The sequence below is a fragment of the Cyanistes caeruleus genome, chromosome 18 (genome assembly GCF_971803275.1).
Source record: "Cyanistes caeruleus chromosome 18, bCyaCae1.hap1.1, whole genome shotgun sequence".
Taxonomy (NCBI): domain Eukaryota; kingdom Metazoa; phylum Chordata; class Aves; order Passeriformes; family Paridae; genus Cyanistes; species Cyanistes caeruleus.
The window spans coordinates 9,367,791-9,390,820 of NC_141718.1; the positions used below are offsets into that span (position 1 = coordinate 9,367,791).

The 23,030-nt window shown below is 49.1% G+C and overlaps 1 protein-coding gene across 4 annotated transcripts in view; it reads left to right on the forward strand.

The window, feature by feature from the left end:
* The window catches only part of TBX5 (T-box transcription factor 5), a 97,395-nt gene that overhangs the window by 11,921 nt on the left and 62,444 nt on the right, over positions 1–23,030 (forward strand). The window contains exon 1 of one of the 4 annotated variants that reach the window (XM_086855464.1): positions 17,975–18,239. The exons of 2 other annotated variants lie outside the window; for them this stretch is intronic. The gene's annotated coding sequence lies outside the window, so the exon portion shown is untranslated. Of the gene's footprint in view, positions 1–17,974; positions 18,240–23,030 lie in introns of those variants that run through there. One more of the 4 variants, XM_086855465.1, reaches the window with a different exon arrangement.

Here is a 23,030-nt window from a genome sequence, read left to right on the forward strand (position 1 = left end):
ATACCCACAGAGAACATGTGGAGCGCAGATAATGGTGACCAACCTTCCCCCCCACCGCCTCCTTCATCTCTTCGATCTAATAAGAAAAAGAACAGAGCTGGTGTTAACACAGGAGGGGTTGTTAATCTATTCGGAAACGGATTTTTGGGGCCAGCCATACTATTTTTAATTTTTTTGGCGGGCCCGAGAGGGGAAAGGAAGGGATGGGATGTTCAGCTCGCCGCTCCGGACCGGAGGGAGGAGGGCAGGAGCGATGCCCGGGGAGAGGTGCGGGCGGCCGGGGCTCAGCCCCTCGGGGAGCCGCTGGAGGGGCTCTGCGGAGGGCGGGAGGGGTGGGCAGCTTGGGGTGGGATGTAATTGATAGCAGGGAAGAGCTGTCACAATAGCAGGATAGGAAACCGGCTATCCGGGACAGAGCCAGCTTTTAAAAGCCCCTAATCTGCCAGTCTATGTATTAAAGGGCTGATTTGAGGGGAGGACACGGCGGAGGGGGGTTAAAGAGGAGGCCTGACTCCTGTTAGCTCCTTCTAATGAGGCAGTTGAATAGCATTTAAAAGGGCTCCTGGCCTGGCATGAAATCTCACAAAGGAACCTCCTTATTTTAATGCACGCAACTGCCTTTGCTTTACAAACACTTTTATAGTGTCCAGACACTTACAAATCGACCTTCAGTGATTCTCGAGTTAATATGAAGTCTTGGGAAACATTAATGTGCTATTAAAAAAAAAAAAAAAAAAAAAAAAAGTCTCTCAATAGATCTTTCTAGTCTTACAAACACTCTCAGAGTTCTTGAGTACTCGGCTCGGGGTATAAAAATGTAAAGTCGTTTAAGGCTATTAATGGGGGGAGGGAGTCGATCCTGCATTCCTTGCCCGAGTCTCTCATTTAAGCTATTAACCACTCTCTTGTAGTTGTTTGGTTTGTTGTTTTTTTCCTTTTTTTCTCCGAGTAAAAAGCAACGTATTTTGGCTTCGAGCAAGCATATTTAAAACCTCGAAGAAGGGCTTGTGCGTCGGCAAGTTTATCTTCCCCTCCCCAGCCCCCCCCTTGATATGTCAGTTGGTTTAATAAAAAATCCCCTATTACCACTCCCTGCAGACCTCGGCTCTCTAATTATCCAACAATGAGAGGGAAGAATTTTAGGGATCCAATCCTGCCAAGCGAAAAACCGAAGGGGATGGGAAGGGCGAGTTCGGGTGCTCTCTGAAAGCAGCTTGGAAAATACCTCTTTCCTTTAAAAAAAAAACCAAAAAAAAAAAAAAAACCTAAAAAAAAAATCCGTGCAGCAGAAGGGAAACGATTTAAATTGGCAAGCGAGATTAATGAGGGATGGAGAAAGCGCGGAGTAAATCGCGGTGGAATAGCTGGACACGGCAGGAAATGTGTGTAGGGTGGGGATGTACAGAGTACGTACAGTGATCCTGGGAGAGGGATTCTGGAGTTTGGGAGCTGGCATTCCCAAAGGATTTGTCCCCCAGACATGGAAAAGGAAGGAGGAAAAAGGCAGACTGAGAAACGAGTGTTGCGATGAGGAATGGGCCGAGATTTTGGGGATGGGTTTTGGAGGAGGGAGTCGCTTGCCACGAGCCGCTGCTCCCCGGCAAACCGCGCTGTTTCTAACAGCAAAACTCCTTACCCAGAACTGAAATTTCGGCTTTTTGCCCTTTTTACCGCCAGGCTGAGCTGGGGACAGTCCGGCTGTGGGGCTGGGGGTCTCCGCAGCCACCCCGGCGCTGCGGGAGGGGGGAGACAAAACCCAAGCCAAGCCCAAACCACCCCACTCTCACATCCAAATTATCTCCTCTTAGCGCTGCTTTCGATAAGGCCAGACAGAGGCGGCCGGCCCGGGGGGGCGCGGACCCCCGCGCTCCTCTTTTGTCTGCTTTTCCCCAGGCTCTCGGTTGTTTTTTTTCTTTTTTTTTTTTTTTCTTTCCCTTCAGTGAACAAAGAACCGATTTAAAGGCTGCTCTGGGCAAAGCGCTGGTTGTGCGCAGAGGCGCAGGCTGAGCGCGGAGGCTCCGCTCCAGCGCAGCCCCGAGCAGCCGGGAAAATAAACAACGCTCTGTTTTATCTCTTCGCTTTCCCCCTCGCCGGTGAAATTCGCGGGAGGGGGAGTGGATCTGAGCATGCGAACAGCTGCTTAAAATCTAATATAGACAAATAGACATCTTGTATAACATTAAGTTTTAGTAGGCAACTCATTTATTTTGAAGTGCGCTTGCGAATAGTTTGGCAAAGAGCTTTTCTGTCTTTTTCCTGTTCCTGGAGAGGAGCTGGAGAGTTTGCTGGGCTGAACTGGGATTTGGGAAGGAACAGGGTGCTCTGTCCATGAAGGTTTCCCGGCCCTCGGCTCGGTCACCTCAGCTCTCCGGGCTGGGGCTGGGTCCCTTTCAGGTGAAAAACCAACAGGAACAATGCCCCGAAAAAAATTAAACTTAGAAAGAAGAACGTGAGGATGAATTGAATATTTATTATTTGAATAATTAGGGCTTCTGCAAAAAAATTTAGAGAATCTTAACCCTTACAGCGTTCGAAGTGCAAAGTTTTGGGGCATCCCCTTCTTTAGGCTTGTGCGATATTAAACTAAAAAAGCCTGGCACGGGATATCTCGAGTTTGTAAATTCCTTAGGAAAAGTGGATTCTGCCGGGGATGGAGCAGGGCGCTCTTGCCTCGGCAGGATGTCACAAATGCCTCTGTCAAGGAAAGGATAATAATATTAATAAATATTATTATTTTATAGGAATGTAGGTATTTTATAGGAGCCAAGAGGACGGAGGCAAAAAGCAAACCCGAGTCCAGCCAGCCATGGAGACAGGGGCTCCAAACGAGAGGGTTGGAATTCAGGGGGAACAAAACTAAAATGGGTAACTAATAACTAGAAAATCAAGAAGTTATTCGTGGAGGTGTGCATTGGCTGCTGTTACCCACCGAGCGAGCCTCTTTCTCTCCAGGCGACGGAGCCACCGTCCTCCCCCAAATCCCTCTTTGGAGCAGTTTTTAGAGCTGGATACAGGGAAAAAGGGGGAAAATACAATTGTTTGTGAGCCCGTAGGAATAACAGGCCCCTCTGTCACACCACTGCCTTCTCCTGCCTTCAACAGTTATTTTCACGGTCAAAAATTCCACGGGTTACCGAAATTTTTTGTTTAATTCGTTAAGTATATTTACTTTTTTTCCTCCCCTCTCGTTTTTACTAAGATGACCTGGTGAATTAGTAGATGGAAAACAGTCTGGGTGCCAGGATAAAGTTTTCTGCCCGATCAGGAGTGAGTTTGTTGGGTTTTTTTTCTCGCAGAAACCAATTTCTCGAGCTGCTGGTGCGGCGGCAGCGAGTGAATTCCCCACTGGATTTTACCGCTTGGGAAAGATGCGATCCGGGGCTAAAATACGGCTGGGTTTAAGCTGGGGTCCTTCCAGGGGGTTTTTTGTTCTTTATAATGATAATTAAAAACCCTAAACTACGAGCTCACACAAAAAAAATCCATACCTGGCCCATTTTGGAGGGCGGAAAATGTAGAAAGAAACCTGCAGCGTGATTAAAAAAGGCGTTTTTGGAGCAAGAATGGAAAAGAGAGCGGCGAGAGCTTTGGGGAAAGTATCGAAGCCCGGTGTCTGAGGCTGTTCAAAATCCCCCCGTTGTGCCCTGGGAACGGAGAGGGAGCGGAGCGGTTCCGCGGGCCGAGAGCAGCCGGCCCGGGAGCTGGAGGTGATTTATTGTGTGTTTGTTTGAAAGCGTTCCCCCCACACAGAAACAAACCATTGATCTCCCTGAAAGGCGCGGATGCTGCGCGGGGGGCGCAGGGCTGGGCTCGGAGGTTTTGTCCCGCTGCTCGGAGCCAGGGAATTGCGATTTTTCCTCCCGAACCCTTGGCCCGGCGGGGGAGGAACGCTCCTCTCGCTTTAAACCCGGTTTAATTTTGCCGCTTAAGAAAGCCGGCGAACCCGCCCGAGCACGGAAGGTGCTGCCGGCTCTGTTATCCCTCAATTAGAACTTCATTAATTTCTCCTGCTCGCTGGGCAGCAGCGCCTCCGCGGAGCGCAAAGCGCGCAGCTCAGTGCCAGGTATCACCCTTCTTCTTCTTCTTCCTCTTCTTCTTCTGATTGTTATTTTATCTGATTCCTCTCCGCGCATCCCCGCTCCCTCCCTGGCGTTGGGAAGCGCCCCAAGGCCGAGGTGTTAACGAGGGGGGACTGCAGGGCTGCGGAGCGGGGCCCCGGTAGTGCTCGGAGGAAACGCTTTGGGTTTCTTTACGGGCTCATTTTCTCCGAGGAGGATTTTACTGCACGCGTAAAGAATTTTGAAAAGCGGCGGTAAATATTTTCTCTTCTGGCAAGTTATTTATTGGCATGAAGAGAGGATTTTTTTTTTTTTTTTTTCCCCTCTCTCCCCCTCTTTATAAAGCTACATGTGGTGACCATATAGGTTCAGAAATAATGTGGCCTTTCTGGGTTTGAAGAACTGCTAATGTCATTAAAGGTCTTCCTAACACGCCAGCTAGGAGTTCAAAAAGCCTCGCCTTTTATCCTGAGCATATATTTGGTTGTTTATAAAGTGCAGACTTCCTTGTGCTTCAAGTGCATCGGGAGGATTCCTTAAAACTCCGTAGCTGGATCTGTTTTCAACTATATTCTTCTTTGGAAATTGGAAATCGGGCTGTTTAACTGGTGTCTTTCACACTTCTTTGCTGGCTGCTATTTTTATACATCTGACCGCAGATGAGCTTTTCCCGCACACAGAAGCAAACAAAGAATTATCCCCTTTGCCTCGTACTGCAGAAAAAAATCTGCGCCGGTCACTAATTGTCCATTAGCGCTAATAAGTGGCTAAAACAATAGCAGGAGATAACCCGAGCAACCTGTCTTCTTTATTTTAATTTGACTTACTGAAGTCGGGAAGGTTTTGACGAAGACCCGGCTAGACGTGTCCAGGGAATCTGTGTACTAAACTTTTGGACTGTTGATTTTGAGGGTCACTTATCTAAGCTAAGTTCAAAGTGTCACCTGCTTTAATCCCTTTTCTGTCATGCTCGGAGAGACTCCACACAGCACAGTTCGTTTCTCAGAGCGCCTGGAAAAATCCCTCTGTCTCGATTAATATTTTTTTTTTTTTTTTCCCCCTCACAAACACGTTTAAGAATTTCTCCCCTCGATTCTAGACTTTTAGGGAAAACTCATTTGAATTCTATTATTAATATTTTCCGGGCATGCTCTTTCAGTGTGCCATTTGTAATATATTAGGATGAATTATATGTTGGGTTTCAAAAAAAAAAAAAAAAAAATAAAGGAAGGGGAAAAAATGGGAAAAAAAGAAGAGGAAAATCCGGAGAAAAAAGGCCTATTCTATTAAATAGAAACAAGATGTTCAAATATAGAATACATGAATTTGAAATCTGGTGTTTTCCATTCTCAGATGCTGATGGCGTTAAAAAAAAATCTACTTTGCTGCTTCTGCAATTTAAATCTTTAGGTAGAAACATAAATTATCCACCGGGATATTATTTTTAATTAAAATTCTCTTTCCTGGAGGAGTTGTTTTTAACTTCTCCTCGGTTTTCCTGAAGAATTTTCTCTTTCCCTCGGATTTCACATTTTCATTAATTGTGGGTTTCTTAAGACGCGTCTTGCAGCGGGGTTGGTGTTTTTGAGACTTTGACAGAAAACAGCCCGCTTGTTTTGTTTTGGTTTGAGTGAATGGTTTTGGAGAAAATGCATAGTTTTGAAACAACTCAGAGGGAGTGGAAAGCTTGGAGCTCCTCCGACATGTCAATGAGCTGTGTTCACACACACACACACACACACACACAAAAATCCCGTGTTTTTCTCTTGAATGTCAAGCTCCTCACTAAGGCTTTGGAGGGGCAAACCTAAATTTATGCCTCTCCAGCTAGTCTGAGGCACCTAAATAGAACCAGAGAAGTGCTGAACCCTCACAAATCTGCATGAAGATGAGGAGGACATCTCTGGTTGTTCACCCCTAAAATCGAGCCAGTTTTCTTTCACTGCCTGCATGTCACTTGAGCTGCCTTTATCATTTCTTCCCAGAGAAGAGCTGGAGGATCAAGAAAAAGTTCCTCTGTATCCCAAAAAGTCAGAGACTTGAAGCACTCGGTGGAATTCAAAAGGTTTGGGAGGGGCAGGGTACCACACCTGCTTTATGATAGATGGGGAGAGGAGCCACCTCAGCCGCTCATCCCAGCATTCCCGGACAACCCAGCCCCAGTTCCCGGCCTCCAGGAGTGTTCCTGGAGCATCCACACCACAAAATGCCTCTTCCTACCTGGGAGCAAATATTCAGATGCTGGTAGAAGAGAGCAAGTGATGGAGGAGCCCAGGATCAGGGGGAGCTTGCCTGGGGACTTTAAAGGTTCGAACACCCCCAGGTTTTCCTGTCTTTTGGTTTTGTGTTTTGTCTGTCAGAGGCATCCCCTCCTGCCACTTCAAGCACTTAAAATGTAGTAAAAATAAAGAAAAACTAAGGAAAATCAGCTGCTTTTTGTATCCTGGGAAATTCTTTTTGGGAGGAAAAGAGAGATTATTTTGGTTGCTTGAATCTTGTTGGTATCAAGGCGATGTCCTGTTTCCTCATGGGGGGCTCTCCAGGAACACCAGGGTCCTGCTCCAGTGGCTGCAGCTCTGCTGACCTGTCTGTGCTGCTTTCTGTCCGGTGTCCCAGCAGATAAGGCAGGAGGATGGGGACTGAGGGCACAGACAGAATTATTTGGGCAGGTACAGCTGCTGATCTGTCTTAGTGGTTTCATGGACTTTTTTCCTTTTTCCTGTAATTTCGGAATCAGTCATTCTGCTATCAGCTTGCTCTAGAGATGGATGAGTAACACCAGTGAGATAAAAGAGTCAAGCCTCCCTTTCCTGTGATTTGGCTGCTTTTTGTTAACAGTGCTGAGTGCCATTATTTCCCACAAGAGACATCTGGAAAATCATCGATGTGTGGTGGAGAAAGTGGCTCTTCTCTGCTCCGTGCTCCCCTTTGATCCAACATGGAGCACAACTCACTGCCTCTTGAGATCAATAGCTGCCATCCCGGGATATTTTTCACTCTCCTATGCTGTGGCTGATTTGAACCACTTGAAGAAAATATGAATGTTAGCTGCTTTTTGTCTTAGATCGCGTTTATTTATGAATTTGTGACAGCAAGGCCAGTGCCAGGAGGAGAATGGCATGGACCAGCTGGATATCACGAGTACAACCAGTTGAGTCGTTCCTCTTGGCTTCACCTTTGTAACAGCACACAACTGGAGATTTGCAAAAGTCTGGGTGGCCTCCCAGCAATCAAAGCTCAGATCTCCAGAGCCAGCAGCATCAGCTCTAGCATTTGGGCTGAAGCTGCCTACCTGGGGTAGGGATGGGCTCAGAGCTCTTCAGTCTGGGGATGAAAAAGCAGGGGGCTGAGAGGGAAGGGTTTTGTGTGCTGGAGTTCAGCAGGAGCATTAAGTTGTGCTCTGGTCTTTTTAAGCAAGAGGGGCCACCCTGTGATTTGTGGACTGTGTGCAGCACTCTGGTGCTTTGGATGTGGCTGCTGGTGCAGGGATTTGTCGTGGTCAGGCAGTGGTGGGCTGAGGTACCCCTGGTTTGGTCTGGGCACCAGTCAGGGCTGAAGAGGCTGGCATTAGACCCAGCCTTGTGTTCTGCACAGCCTGGATCCCTGAGATCTCAATCCCAGAATCTTTCCCACCCCTGTGTTTTGATTCCCAAGTGAAAAGACATCTGGGTGGGTGAGAGTGACTGTGTGAAGCTTTTCCTTAGGAAAGCAGCTCTCGGATATGTGAGAAGTCCTGACAGTACCGAGCAGGAACTCCTGACCTACATGTTCACTGGACGGACTCTGAGATGTTTGCCTGCTCGGTACCTCTGCTTTTCAGCACTAAATCCTGTAGTACTCGACCTGAAAGGTCCTGCTAATATGGGCAGGATCAAGCACAGGCCTACAAAGAGCAAGGGAGGTCATTATTTTCACAGGAACTGCAAGTCGGACCCTAAATCTTCAGAAGAGAGTGGTGCCTAGAAACCAGCTGTCTCATATATCTGCTGTGCTGAACTGGTAGCAGGGAGGGGAGAATAAAAATGTGTTTTGCAGTATAATATTGCTTTGTGCCTCTAAAAAAGGCTTCTAATTTTATGTTTTAAAGGCAAACATTGCAGCTAATTGAAGAGCAGAGAGGGAAAAATGGATCTCCTTTTCTAAGTGCCAATAAGACTGGGTTCTGGGCCAGTGGTTCTGTGAGAGGTCTCCATTTACTACCTGTCCTAAACCTCAGGTATTTTAGAAGGAAAATGCCTGCCATATATTAAAGAGAAAAGTCATTAAATGGATGTCAAAAAAAAAAAAAAAGAGGACAGAGAAAACCCATATGACTGAATTTATGGCTTGCTTAGGAAGCACAAGGTAGCACTGAGAAAACATGAGTGGGAACAAGGGGGCATCCATGCAGCGGAAAGGGCTTTTACCACTTGCTACCTTCCTAGTGCTGACCTCGGAAGAGGTCCACCAGGATGGCAGTGTCACTGTCCCAGACCCTCCTCCTGCCTTTTCCCTCAGCCCCCCTCACTTGAACAGCACAACCCTCCTCCTCCTCCTTTTCCCTGGGAGTTGGATTAGGCCCCGTGCCCAGAAAGTTGCTGGGATTTTATTGCCCTGTTGAATGCACCCATTTGCCTCTGGAGGAAACTGCTCAAGCAGCCCTGAGCCTGCAGGAAAGTCAAGGCTTTGTGGGCATCCAAGCAGGAGCCAAACTAAACGAGCAGGAGGCAAAGGGAAATGCTCTTGGGGATGGCAGGTTAGGAGCAGGGGCTTGGCTTTGTGTAAGAGGATGCAGGAAGAGAGAAATGTGGAATCTTAGCCATCACCTTGATGGGAGCAGTGTCCAGAGCGTGTGGTGTCTGACCAGCAGTCCAGGTGGTGACACTCCTGTGGACAGATTAGATCTGTCCATGGGAGGAGCTGTCCTGTTCCCCAGGTTCCTGTGGTTCCAGAGGTCTGGGCAGAGCTTGCAGCAAGAGGGTTCCCTCTAAATCGGAGTGGGACTAAGGTGGGCAGGAGACAGGCAGAGACACTGAGCTCAGTAATGCTGTGAGCTCCTGTTGAACTTCAGGCTTTCCTTTTGGGCATCCAACTGGAATTGAAGATCTGAAAATCCTATCCTGGAGGGCTTCTGGCCTTCCTAACCCATTTCCTTCTTATCTCCAAGTTCAGCAGTGAGGTTCTGTAGCCCTTGTGTGGGATCAGCCTCAAGGGATGGGCTGGGCCATGGTGTGGGCTGATGGCTCCCCAGTTCAGTTCACAGGAGCCCAAGAAGCCCCAGAACTGGTCCCAGCAGATGTTGTGCAGTGCTGCTGTTCCCCAAGCCCACCCCTCTCTATCCCATTCTGAAATCCCCAGAAACTTCAGCTGTTTTGGAGAAAGGAAGTCAGAAAGCACCAGGGTGGAGCAGTGGCTCCCATCCCACACTGTGAGCAGCAGCAGCTGAATGGAGCTCGGTTTGCTGGTTTTTCTCCTTAGCTTTGTGCCCGGGTTGGTGCCCAGCTCAGCTCTGGTGCCAGCCCCTGTGGAGAGGGGTGGGCTGATCCCTGCCTCTCCTCACTCTGTCTCCACAGCTGCTGACTGCTCAGGAGTCCCTTGCACCAGACCCAGCAGGGTCTGGCTGTGGGGTGAGCAGTTGAGCTGAGGGTGAATTGGCCCCATAAAAATATGGCAAAGAAACTGGATTTTCTGTCGGATCAGGTGCTAAGCTGGCCACTTTATGACTCGATCCCACATGGTTCTGATCTTTTCTCTGACTTGGAGTGGTTTTGGTACGATCAAGACAAGGGATTCCAGTCCTTTCTTTGAAGAATCCTGCTCTGAACTTGGTGGGATAGACGAAGAGCTCGGGAAGGAGCAGATTTGTTTTCTCCTCTGCTACTGATGTGCCCTGTAGTCTCAGGTGCTTCACCTCATCTTCCTGTGCCTGCCATGCCCCATCCTCCTGCCACATGAGCTCTGGAGAGACAGGGCCAGCCTCTCCCTGTGTGTCTGTGGGATGCTTCACACAGTGGTGTCTGTCACGGGGTGGCCTCTGGACTCTATCACAGCCCTACTACTATTAATAATCCAGAGGATTAGAAAGATAAGCCAGTTACAGCAAGACTCGGGCTTGTCAGTGCTGTCCACTGACTTGTGGTATCTCCTAGGTGGGGGAACTGCCCTGCTCTGTTTATTTACAGTCCATAACTTTGCAAATGGGTAATAGAGGCTCAGATTTTACTTCTTTGCAAACTCCTCAGCGTAGGAGACATCTGTGCTGACAGAATTATCTTTTTTCTTTTTTTTTTTCCTTTTTTTCCCCTTTGCCTACAATGGTGCCTTTAAGGAGAGCTGGGCTTTAATTGGAGGCTCAGATGGATCCCTCCCCCTTGGCTTGGGGGAGGATGCCTGACGAGTAGCATGGAAGTAAAATAAGGGCAGATTGAATCCGTGTATCTCAGCTATGAAGCGCAGGATGCCATATATTTAATATCTGGTTCAACCCCAAGACTCAAAATTACTTTATTTATCTCCACGTGAAGCTCAATAAAATTCTGCCTTCTCCACGGGCTTTATTTCAGCGAAAGGCAGCGGCTGCTTGGGGTTGAGGTGTCTGGTGGGGGCCACACAGCCACAGGTGCCCGCTGGCTTGGCACAGCCAGGATTCCCGGTTATCCCGTGCCAGTGGGGGCTGAGGGCTCCTGCAGCTCCATGTGAGATGCTGGCAGCGCTGCCCAGGCGGGCTGGAGGATCCCTGGGGTCATGGCAAGGTGAAAGTTGTTTATTCCGTGCTGGAGGATCTAATCGAAGCTGGAGCACAGGGACAACCCCTTGCTGACTGATCTCCCTCTAGGGGCACTTTTCCTTTTCTTGATGTGATACTAAGTGGATTTTGTCTCCTGGCTGATACAAGAGGGGTTTTTCCTCCCCCCTCTGTGAACAGTCGTGGTGTTCCTTTTGTAGAAGGGAAAGACAAGGCTCAGAAAAGGGGTTTTAAGAGCCAGCCTGGCCCTAAGGCTGAGCAGTCGATGTCCCTGTGCACCACCTGAGCGTGACAGCTCAGGGATGGTGCTCACACGTGCTCAGATACATTCCTGGTCCTTCCTCCTACCCACGTAGGGCTTCCCAGCCATGAGGTTTGGGTGAAATCCAGCAGAGGCTTGCTGTCCTCAAAATTCCAAGGATTTACAAGACCATCCATCTCTTTCCAGCTGTGGTACCTGACTTAGCCCGACCCAGCAGCCCAATTGTAACTCAGTCACACATTTCTCTCTTCTCTTTCCTGCTCTGGGATTTTACAAGGGGGATTTAGGAGAGACTCTGTGTGTGTGGAAAGAAGGGATGAGGTGCACGTAGGGAGTTTTACAGTGTGGTGGATCTCACCTGAGATCAGCACAGCCACACTGAACATTTTCAGTGCTGCAGAACAGAAGAATTCCCAGCTGTGCCAGAGGCTGGGCTGCCTGTGCCATGGGAAAAGGGAGGAGAAGGAGCTGGTGAAGAATCTCCCTGGGCTTGCTTTGTTGCTGGCATGGAGGGACAGCTCCTTGACTGTGAGGCTGCCAAGGCACCTGCTGGGTTGTGTGCCAGCCCTCTGCCCTCTGCAATCATTCATGAGACGAATTTTCTTGTGTCTAGTCCAGCGTTTGTTGCTGTGTGTGCAGCTTTTCTGATGATGCTCAGTGTCTCTCTGAGGGCACTGACTTCTCAGTCCATGTGGCACAGGAATTCTGTTTCCAGGAGTGACAGCAGGCTGCTAAACAGGATGGAAATGGGACCAGACACCCCAGAACTGAGAATGGAGATGAGAAATAAATCAGTTGATGGAGGCAGGTCCAGGCATACAGGAATAATCCCCTTCCCTTAGGGAAACAGGCTGAGCACCAAGCTGGCACCTTTGGGAATAACCCCAAATTTATGATCTCTACCCTGTAACACTGAGCACATCTCAAAACCAGAATGATTTTCACCTACCAAATAGATTCAAGAAGGGTTTATTTAGTTCCTTATTCCCTGAGTTTGCTCCAGGGTGGACCCCTTCACCACAGCTTTGGATGCAGAGCACTGCCCAAACCATGTTCCAGCTGTTCCTGCTGGCTTGAGGCACTGTTGAGGTCTCTGGAGGATAGCAGTGGGGCTCTGGGCAATTTCTGGACCCAGATTTTAGGGATCTTATGGACATTCTTTTCTGGCATCTCCCCAGGCTCTTTCACCCCGCTGTCTCCAGGCTCCCCTTCCCTTCTCTCCACTGGCTCCAGGCTCTCACTGCTCTCCCCTTTGACAGCACGGGGACAAGTTTATGAATAATTCCAGGGATTCCCTGGGGTGGACTTGCTGCCACCCAGGGTGACCCTCCCTGCTGCTGACTGGCAGGTGACCCCCCCAGAACACAGGAGCCATGTCTGGGAGAGCTTGTCCCCCACCTGGGAGCCAGGTGCAGGACTCTGGTGACACTGCTTACAGGAGAGGGCAAGCTTCGGGGTTTTCACACTGGGATTTGGGAATGTTTCTCCCACCCTGTTCCTCCTGAGTAGTTGGTCAGAAGTGTTTATCAAGGGCTAGAAAGGAAACCTGTGTGTATAATACCCCAGACCAGAAAGCCAGAAAAATCTCCCTGAAACCACAGGGTCAGCCTGGCAGATTTGCAGCATTAATTTATTGCTGGCTTAAACAAATAAAGGCAGATTTGCACTCCTGCCTCCTCCTCTGCCACCCCACACTCCAGAGAGCAGCCAGGACAGGAGCCAGCTCTGCTCTCGGACTCCCAGGGCTCTGCACAGGCTTCCCTGGATGGTCCTTCATGTGGGTGCTGTTGTGGAGCAATGATTCCAGCTGGAATCCCCCTCCCTTTGAGGGGAAAGGAGGCTGAGGAGTCTCCTCATCAAACTGCTGAGTTAATTGTCCCCATCCACGCTCTGAGCCTGCGGTGGATGCGGGGAAATGCCGCTTACCTCTGACCCTGCTTCCTTTCTGGTGACGTTAATTCGCCTGACCCTGTGCCTGCTGCTCTCCTGCTCCCCTGCAGCTGACAGGGAGTGAGGGAGGCGGGCAGGAGGCTCGGGAAACTCCTTGATCCCAGTGTCCTGCTGCTTGCTGAACCCATGGGAAATCAGTGCCGCGCTCTGGAGCCGGAGCAGCAACTCAGGGATCCACGCTGAGGGATACGTTATTCAAAATTTCATTTCAAAATGAGGAATTCTGATCCTGGATCCTGTGTGGGGATGCTGTGACTCCTGGGAATTCACATTTGAGCCTCACCTCTGGGTCTGACAGGGGCAGAGCCATACTGCTGCCGTTGGATAGGCGGGAGCAGCTTAATATTTAACTCAAATTTATATGAATGCTCCTAAAATCTTCCTCACTGAGAGCCATTCTGCCTCTTCAGGATCATAAAACGTGGTCCTTCATGTTTCCTTGGGCCTCACTTTTATATCTACTCTCTCTAATTGTGTGGTCCAAAGACGGGTGTGAAAAGAGGCTCAGATATTTAAATGTATGATGAGAGGGGGTGAAGGGTTCGGATCAGGGGCCAGCTCTGGGCTGTGGCAGGAAGGGTCTGTGGTGGTCAGAACTTCAGATCCACGTTTTGGGTCTGCCTTTAGGGAGGGATGCTGTGGCTCTGTCAAGTCCAGACAAAGTCTTTCCTTTGGAAAAGCAGCGTTTGTGGGCACAGCTCTGTGGGAGCGGATGGGTGTTACACACCTTGGGATGCTCTGGAAATGGTTCCTGAGGAGCAGGAGCAGAGAGCAGCATTTCCACTGCTTCCAAAGGCAAGAGCTGACAGCCTGGGATACCTTGGGAAGCTCCTCTGTGTGGGTCAGCACTGGCCTCTGTGAGAAGCTGACTTTGGTGTGCGGGTGCCTCCTCCAGGTTGTCTTTGCAGGAATTACAGGTCTGGCCCAGTGTTCCATCCGTAAAAATGGAGTTTTGGCCCAAGGAGGAAAATCTGGGCTTTAGAGCAGAAAAGAGGAGCATTTTTTGTTCTCCTTTTGTCTTTAAATTCTTTTCTCATCTCTTTAAGTACAGCCCTTCCCTCCCTGGAAGGTGCTGTCACTAGCCTCTCTTTTCCAATTCCAAATCCCAACACTGGGATAAACCTCAGTCGAGTTTTCCAAAGGGCTGGAGGTGGTGTCAGGGCCATCTGCTCTCCAGGCCATTAGAAGAATTTGCAGGGTAAAGCTTTGCCATGTGTTCCCTGCAGATTACACACACCTTTGGCTGTGCTCTTGTTGTTAGCTGCTCATTATTGGAGGGTTTGAAAAGCTTTCCTTATAAATGCCCTGGGTCCCAACCACACGTGTTGTATCAGTGGTTTTATAATGACCCATTTGGAATTATTTAGCCAGGGGACCTTGGAGTTTTTTCCTTTCAATGTGTCCTTGTAAGATGCCCAACTTCTACAGTTAGTCTATGAATGTACCCACACTATTAGATCCACTTGTTTATAATAGCAACCAAATGTCTTCAAATATTCAAGCCTCCTTTTATTTTTTACAGCACTGGCAATAAGCCTTTACATGTTAACTCTTGGCCTCTCTGGGTAACCTCTTATTTAAAAGCAACTTAATTGACTTTACCAGGCCTGGGCTATTTTTCATTTCTTCCTAGAGGACTCATTACTGGAGATGGATGTTTATAAACTGGATCTGGATCCTTCTCTCTCTCTCCCTCTCTCTCTTTCTCTCTCTCTCACACACACAAAACCAACCTATTTTACCCCTTCCTGCCTGTTTACATTAGCAGGCCATAATCATATTCATGGCTTCACATAATTTGGCCAAGATTTTTGTAGTGGTGACCCAGTGGAAAGCAAAAAAAGCAAATAGGTGAACAGCAAGTGCTGAAAGAAAAGAGAAAATGCTGGAATACTCAGGATTTTAGGGATTCATGTCTAAATGAAATGGGCAGGAGTAGAATAGAGGTTTGATTCTTCGGAGCAGGTAGGTTTGTGATGTCAAACAGGTGTAATGCAGTGGTAAACTGGTGCCAGTGCTGGGGGTTTCATTCCTTCTTTCTCTTTGGAAGTAGTGGTATCATAATTATTTAGGGAAAAGGGTGACAATTCGGGTCAAGCTACAATCCTTGGCATGACAGATCCTCCAAAATTCTGCCCAATAACCTGCAAAAGCTTTAGGCATGAGAATTTTATCTGTGTAAAACTGCTAAGAAGGACACACGCTCAAATCCACAGCCTTGGAGTATTTAATCCATCAAACCCTCAGCCCAGCCTGTGTTGTAAGAATTTTCCTGGTGCCATTGGATCCACTCTGATTTCCATCAGTGGAACATCTGGTGCTTTGTGGTCATGTCCCTGGCTCAATTTAAATCCCCAGGCCTGTTCTGGCAGAGGGGCTCCCAAACCCTCTGTGTTTGTTCAGTGTCTGAGCTGCTCCACTGGAAAGGCCACACTGCTCTTCTGTACCTCCTGAAATTCCTACAGGCTGTGAGGGAGGTAGAAACACCTATTCTTCATCCTCTTTTTGCCCTATTTCCACTTTACACCTGATCAGTTAGGGGATTTTTTCACCATTTTCTGAATCTCTGGTCAGCAGAGAATTGCAACACCTTCCACCCTTCTCAGGCCAGCAGAATTCGTGGGGAGGATTTTCCTGCTTATTGTTTAATTTGCCCACATTTTGTTGTGTCTTGTCCTCTTTCCTGGGCCAGGTCCTTGTTCACCCAGCAGGTCCCCACCAGCTGCCACTGCTCAGAAGGACCCAGGGGATTCAGCTGTGGGATCCCAGGTTTCTGATGAGGTGCTTTTCCTCTGCCTGCAGCCCCCCACAGACCCCACATGGCTGATGTTATTTTCAGAGCTCCACAAGATGCCCCTGGAAGAGCTGAGGGAGAAGAGTGGGCCATCAAGTTCCAAGATTATCTGATTTATCTTATTTACTATGATCTGATATTTCCTGCATCACTCCCAAACTTTAACTGATTCAGGTCGATTTGATGACACCTTCCAGAAGCACAGGAAACCCCAAAACATGTGGGGGCTTCCCTGCACTGGCTGTTGAACCCTACCTTCAAAATTAAAGGTTTCTCCTACCCTTTTCAGAATAAGCAGGTTTTTTTGTTGTTTTCCAGTCTTCCTCTGGGGTTTTTCTGGCACTGCTCAGCAGGAGGGTGCACGTCCCCATACCCCACCTCTGTGTGTGAGCAGTGCTCCCGCTGCGGTCCCTGCCCTCCTGCCACCCCTCCCCACAAGCTCCAGCCTCACCTTCTGCCCCATCTCTCTCTGGGACTAACAATTTATTTTTACTGGATTGTGGATAAAACCACAATTAAAGAATCTGGATTTTGAATAATCCTCCAGCCACCTTTCCCTGAATTTCATCATCACAAATAATTTTGGGCTCTTTCTCTGTGCTTTCTTCCTGCTTTTCTTTGCCATTTTCCCTTCCCTTTTTAATCTTCTCTTGCCTTTCATGAGCTCCCTTAACTGGGTAGCATCTGCCAATTTTATTAATGGGCTGTGTAATCCATTTACTGGGTCATTAATGAAAATATTAAATAAGGCCAGACCTAACAAAAGATCCTTGGAGTACTCTGCAAGATACCTCCCACAAGTGTAACACTTGGCTTGGTGCCTTTCTGGCAGGTCTGAATCCACAAGGCAACGTTCTTATTATTGTTATTATTATTGTTATTATTACTGGCACGAGGTGACAACCAGAAACCCCAGCCAAAGGCTGGGCTTTTGTGGCCATAGGCATGGTGCACACATGCTCTGGTTATTTATTAGAAAACAGCAGAGTGGCTCTGGGAGGGAGGGGCTGGCTTGGTACAAGAGCTGCATGAAGAAGAGGCAGTCACAGGGTGGTTACAGCACGAAAAAAGGGACCTAAATGAAGGATGGGAAAGGTGACAACGGGATCAAGGGCACTGCCAAAGGTCTGCCCTCTGACAGTGGCCCTCAGGCAGAAATCACTTGTCTCCATCTGCTTGATTTTAGCTTTTCAAAGTGTATCAGCACTGGGTGCTTCATTACCAGTCCCCAAATTACCCTTTTTGTAAAGCAGTAAACCCCAGGATCTTAAAGGGCATGGAAAACAAGGAAATATAGATACCATTCTGTGTCTGCTGCTGCTGCTCGCTGGACAAGCCCAGTGCCTGGAAGGAGACACAAGCAGAGGGGATCAGGCTGATTTTTAAGAATCCCAAGTAGATCCCAATGCAGGGGACGATGAGGTGAGCTCAGAGCTCAGCAGGTGGTGGCACAAAGCCACAGCAACCTGGACAGGGAGCCGAGGGGGAATAGAGTAAAATGCCCAGTGAAAGAAATTCTGATGGATGCTTTTTGGTGGAAAATGTGAATTTCCAGAGCTGCTGGAGCACTGGAATACTCATCTCCCAGTCAAAGTCCCACAGTTCAGGCTTTTAAGATCTCAAGTTAATTAAGATCAATGTCTGGATATGTAAATTGTGTGCATCAGGTATTTAAAGAAATATTTGTATGCACACACACAGATGTTTTCTGACAATTATTTTCGTATCAGCACATTTATCAAACCTTCTAGATGCTACAGGTTTAAGGCCTTCAGTTGCATTTTGGGAAACCTGTCCCAGTGCACGTGGATAAAATATTTTTATATATTCTCCTTTCCAGGTGCATTTTCCACAATCTGTGTGTGTATACCGGGACCCCTTCGTGGCTATATGGGGCAAACAAAGTCTTTTTTGTAACTCTGAAGCTCAATTTGAGCAGCTTTCAGGACTTCCCAGAGCTCTTTGCAGACCCTGAAGTCCAGGCAAAAAAACAAACAGGAAGGGTTAGGGCTTGGGGTGAGGGGGAGAAGGAGAGGTTTCTTTGGAAAAGAAGAAATTTCTGACCACGTTCCTTTTATTGGCCTGGAGGAACCCTCGAGATTAACAACCACCAGCTCCCCCCTTCCCTGCCAGCCACCCCCCTGCAACCCCGAGACCTTAAACAATCCGGTAGAAGGTGTGACTTCAAACTCGGTGGTAGGGATAAAGAGAAAGGAAGGCGGAATGTAAGCACTTGTGTGATGTGATTATTCCCAGAAATGCCTCGACATCTCCCCGCTGGCCCAGGCCGGGCGGGGAGCTCGCAGTGAGGTGCTGAGCGCGGCTCTGTGATAGCTTATCGGGCCGGGCAGTGTCCCCGCGCAGTTCCGAGCGGAAACAGGCCCGGGAGCCAGCCCAGGCCTCTGCCAGGGCCGCTCGGCATCCATGACAGCTCTGCCCAGCCCCGCCAAGGTAAACGGGCTCCCCTGCGCCCCCCGGCCCGCCCTGCCCGGGGACACGGCCGGGTCACCCCGCGGCTGGCAGCCGGGACAGCTGAGAGGGGACAGCGGGGGGAGCAGTGAGGGGACAGCGGGGTGGCACTGAGGGGACAGTAGGGGTGGCAGTGAGGGGACAGCGGGGTGGCAGTGAGGGGACGGTAGGGGTGGCAGTGAGGGGACAGTAGGGGTGGCAGTGGGGGGACAGTGGGATGGCAGTGAGGGGACAGTGGGGTGGCAGTGAGGGGACAGCGGGGTGGCAGTGAGGGGACAGTGGGGTGGCAGTGAGGGGACGGTAGGGGTGGCAGTGAGGGGACAGTGGGGTGGCAGTGGGGGGACAGTAGGGGTGGCAGAGAGGGGACAGTAGGGGTGGCAGTGAGGGGACAGTGGGGGGAGCAGTGAGGGGTCAGTGGGGGGAGCAGTGAGGGGACAGTAGGGGTGGCAGTGAGGGGACAGTAGGGGTGGCAGTGAGGGGTACCCGGGGTGGGCAGTGAGGGGTCAGTGGGGGGAGCAGTGAGGGGACAGTAGGGGTGGCAGTGAGGGGACAGTAGGGGTGGCAGTGAGGGGTACCCGGGGTGTGAGGACAGCCTGACATCCCACAGCAGGGCGGTGCTGGGGCCCACCCGTGGGTGCAGGGAGGTTTTAGGGCCCCACCTGTGGGTGCAGGAAAATGAGGGAGCACGGACTAGGAGTGTTTGACCGCTGCTTCTGGGCTTGCTGTCCATCCCCACCAGAGGAGCCTGTGGGGGGAGATTTTGGGGTAGGTTTGGGTGTCAAGTTTTGGGTGTGAATGTGCCTAAAGATGCTCTGGTAGAACTCACCCTGTTGCTTCTTCAAGGCTTGATTATTAATGCATTCATCTGAAGTGATAGCCGGTTTGCCAGCTCTGATCCTGTATGTCAGGAGAGAAAAACACTATGCCTATTCTCTCTCATATATATATTTTCATTATTTAAATAATTTCATTTACAGGGGAGGTGGAAGCAAGAGAGGGCTAATGTAGAACAGGTGTTTTGTTTTCATGTTCCTCTTTGAAAAGCAAATCTTGCCATTTGGAGCCCTTATTCACCCTTGGTTGCTGAAAAAATTAATAATAGGGATTGTTTAGGAATTCATCAAAGAAAACCCCATCCCCTTTCTCCGCCTCCCCTTGGCTGAGCTGTCGGTGGGATCCAGCAGCCCCTCATTGGAGATGGCACAAAGCTTTGGCGTTTGATTTTTTTTTTTTCCAATTATTATTTATTTATTATTTTTTGGGGGTTGGTTTTGTTTTGCAATGCTCTGTTTGGCGCTGTGAGTTAGGAACTTGGCACGGAATAAGAGGGGCTGGCTCTTCCCCAGCCGTGGGCTGTGAGGGATGGGGCGAGCAGGGAGATCCAGCCCGGGTGTGGAGGGGCGGCGGCTTTCCTGCTCCATTCTCGCTCCATTCCCGCTCCATTCCCGCTCCATTCCCGCTCCATTCCTGCTCCATCCCCGCTCCATCTCCGCTCCATTCCCGCTCCATTCCTGTTCTATCCCCGCTCCATCCCCGCTCCGTCCCCGCTCCATTCCCTCTCCATTCCCTCTCCATTCCCTCTCCATCCCCGCTCCATCCCTGTTCTATCCCCGCTCCATCCCTGTTCTATCCCCGCTCCATCCCTGTTCTATCCCCGCTCCATCCCTGTTCTATCCCCGCTCCATCCCCGCTCCATCCATCCCCGCTCCATCCCCGCTCCATCCCCGCTCCATCCCCGCTCCATCCCCGCTCCATCCCCGCTCCATCTCTGTTCTATCCCCGCTCCATCCCCGCTCCATCTCTGTTCTATCCCCGCTCCATCCCCGCTCCATCTCTGTTCTATCCCCGCTCCATCCCCGCTCCATCCCTGTTCTATCCCCGCTCCATCCCTGTTCTATCCCCGCTCCATCCCTGTTCTATCCCCTCTCCATCCCCGCTCCATCCCCCCTCCGTCCCCTCTCCATTCCCTCTGGGAGCCGGGATGGGAACACACGTGGCTTGGGAGAGCTGCCCCCGAACCCCCTCCGGCCCTTCCGGGGATCTGCCCCGCATCGCCACCGCTGCTCGTGCCCAAGAAGCAGCTCAGTATAAATATATAAATATATAAATATATAAATATATAAATATATAAATATATAAATATATAAATATATAAATATATAAATATATAAATATATAAAAATATATAAATTTATAAAAATATATATAAATATATAAATATATAAATAATATATAAATATATAAAATATATAAAAATATATTAAAATATATATAAATATGTAAATATTTCTTAGCTATTTCTGTTTCTCTCCTACATAATAAATACCTGCATAATAAAAACCACAGAACCACACCCGGGGGCTCCGTGTGTCCATTGGGTGACAAAAAATCTTGTGAGGGTGCCAGGGGCAGGGGTCCATTCACCCCCAACCCCCAGAAACAATTCGGGGACACGGGGATTAACGAAATATTTGGGTTGGTTTGGGCAGTTGTTTTCTTTTCTTATTTTTTTTGTACCAATTTGTTAATTATCGTCCATCATAAAAAAAAAAAAAAAATGTATTTTGATGATTTTCCCGTTGCCCGAGAGCTTCAAGGTTCCTTCCAGCTCATCTCCCGGGGTTCACAAAATAAAAAGCAGTGGTAGGAACGAGGTAAATCGTTACACCGGGAAAAAAAAAAAAGAATGTTTGCACTTGTGTGATTTGGAGCAGGACGGGGACCGGAGAATCAACATCGAGTTTGTAAAGCGAGGTTAACAAGTGCCACGCCGTTTTGCGGGGGGGGGACTGGTTTTAGGACGGGGTTTTAAATAAACCTAAAACGTGAGTAACTTCTGGCTTATATTCGCCAGTGTGAGGATAAAATGAATTTAGGATCCTGAATGGTATTTGCGCCTAAACTCAACCAAATTAACCAAATATTTGGCAGTTCAAGAGCCCCGTTTTGCTCTCGATTTCAGGGCTTGGGCTGCTGCTGTGGGAAATCCAGGGGTAAATGCATGTCTCGGAAATTCGATTTCTCCTGCACAATCCCGCTGTAGGTGCTTGTGCCCAAGCAAATTCCTGCCTGCCGCTGCTGCCCGCCCTGAGAAAATAGATTTTCCTGCAGCCCAGGGTAATCTTCTCCATCCTTGTCTTTGCGAGGCTGCTCCGTCCTGCAGCAGCCCCAGCCAATTTCCCCAGTTAAAATTCGTCACGAAGCCGAAGGGATGAGCTGGCCCGTTCCTCCTTTGGCTTTACAGGTTGCTTCAAAGCTTTGATTTGAGCTCAGGGCGGTTGAAGGGCGCTGCCCGCACCCCCTTGTGAAAAGCTAAGGGGGAAATCAGAAATGAAACATCTCCGGCATGGAGAAAATCGTGTGGAAACTCTCCAGAATCTCAATGCCAGAGCTCTCCCTGGCTGAAAACACCGCTGGGTTTGTCCCAGCAAGTGCACGGAGAGAGAAATTCGTGACTTAAATTAGGTAGAGAGGAAAAGAGAAATGTTTTCTGTGTGGAAAACAGGGAATTCGCCTCCTTTTCCAAAGGGGAGGTAAAAAGAAAAAGTTGTGGGTTTGGGTTTTGTTCTCCAGTGATTTCTCTCACGAGCGGCTCTATTTTGGTAGCGATCGCTGGTTCTTAATCCCGAGCCTAACAGGAGCCGGGTTTTGCCCGAGGCCAGGCAGCTCCTTCCTCTCGCAACACTCGTCTTCCAAGATCAGGGATACCTTGCTCATATTCCCTACAAACCGCTTTATTCCCCCTTAAAAAACCCTGAAACTTTCAACGATTCTCTCTAATATCCCCAAAATATCTCATTAAAACCAAGCCAGCCCCACCACTAAACCCGGATTTACGGGGAGTCACTTCGGACGCAGTTTGGGAGAATTTTTTTTTTTTTTACCCCATCTTTTTAGAGTAAATCTTTTTCTGTCCCGTTAAAACACTCCCGAATTTCTCTCTCCTCCCGCTTTTGGCTGGGGGGGAGCGGTGTAATTTAAATCCGCCCTTCAGCCCGAACAATAGGGGCCGTAAACCCAGACTCTACGAAAGTTGTCGGCAGGGACGGAGGAACCGCAAACACATTTTTTCCCCCCAACCATACAATGTGGAAACTCTTAAAGGGCGCTATCTGTAGACATCTTGCAATCACTGGTCTTCCTTGTCATCTGAAGGAGAAAGGGGAAAATATATTAAGTGAAGACACACTTTAAAATTACTTATACATTTTAAACATGCTGGCAAAGGGAACTGCCTGATAAACTCTTGCCCAGATTTCCTTTTTTTCGGGTAAATTATTTCAAGTTGTTATACAAATATCTCCCGCCTCTCTCCTTTCCCCCACCCCGCTCCTTCTCCGGATTTAATTCGAACGAAAACAAATTCCTGCAGCCCCAAAACCATCTCGGACGTGGGGCAAGGGCAGGGCCGGTCCTGCAGCCCCGCGTGGGTGCGAACACCCACCTCGGCTGGGCTTGGAAGAGGGGAAAAAATCGACAACAATCATTTAAATAGGTTAAAACGCTTCGTAACAAGCCGGTACAGCTCCTGGTGTAGCAGCCAGGTGGGAGCTGAGCTACGCTTGCTTTCCCCTGAGCCAAAATTCCCCCAAAAGCAGTCGGGACAGGGAATTATTTCTGTGCTGACGAATTTGCGAGCCCGGCTGGCTGTGCCTGCAGCCCAGCCAAGCGCACGCTGCCGCCTGTAAAGCCGCCAGCTCCAAGGGTGGAGGTTTGGCCCTGGAATAAACTGAATAAACTGAGCCACTTTCCCACCGTGCGGCCGCGCTCCTT